The sequence below is a fragment of the Toxotes jaculatrix genome, chromosome 1, assembly GCF_017976425.1.
Source record: "Toxotes jaculatrix isolate fToxJac2 chromosome 1, fToxJac2.pri, whole genome shotgun sequence".
Taxonomy (NCBI): Eukaryota; Metazoa; Chordata; class Actinopteri; family Toxotidae; genus Toxotes; species Toxotes jaculatrix.
In genome coordinates this window covers 32046459-32047088 of record NC_054394.1, presented here as the reverse complement: position 1 = coordinate 32047088, position 630 = coordinate 32046459, and positions in this window count along the sequence as shown.

Genomic DNA, 630 nt, shown 5'->3' with positions numbered 1-630 from the left:
TGAATGTAATGCTTCAGAAAGACGAAGGATTGATGACGGGGTGTAATGAACTCTTTAGCAGAGCGGCTCTGAGGCTTTTCATTACACTGTCCTGTGTGAAGACGCTTGTCCACAAATCTGTCTCTGCTGGCTCGCTGTTGAACCTCAGACCAGTACAGTCCTGGTCCAGACCGCTGGTTAATGCACACTCCTTCTCTTCTTCCATCTTTCCTTTCATAATGAATATTATGACACAGAAATCTAAAGGTGTGGTCACTGAGTGGAATCATGACGGCATCATGGCGGCAAAGTGAACCTGTCTTCACAGGGTTTGCACACAGCAGGGTGTTCAGGGTGTTCAGGGTGTTCAGGGTGTAGGGAGAAGGAAGAGTTGGTCACACACACACACACACACACACGACCCGGCCTGGACCCGGCCTGGGTCATGGGTCGGGATCTGTGTCTCGCTCTTTGTTGTGACTGAGGGAATGTGATTCGTTCGGGTTCTGATTTGAGCGAGAGGTCGATGTTTTCTGACTGTTTCCTTGAACCTTTGATGGAAATCCTTCAGTTTGTACGTGTGTGTGTGTGTGTGTGTGTGTGTGTGTGTGAGTAATGGCCTCCATTCATTATGAGGCCAGTTGATTTTCA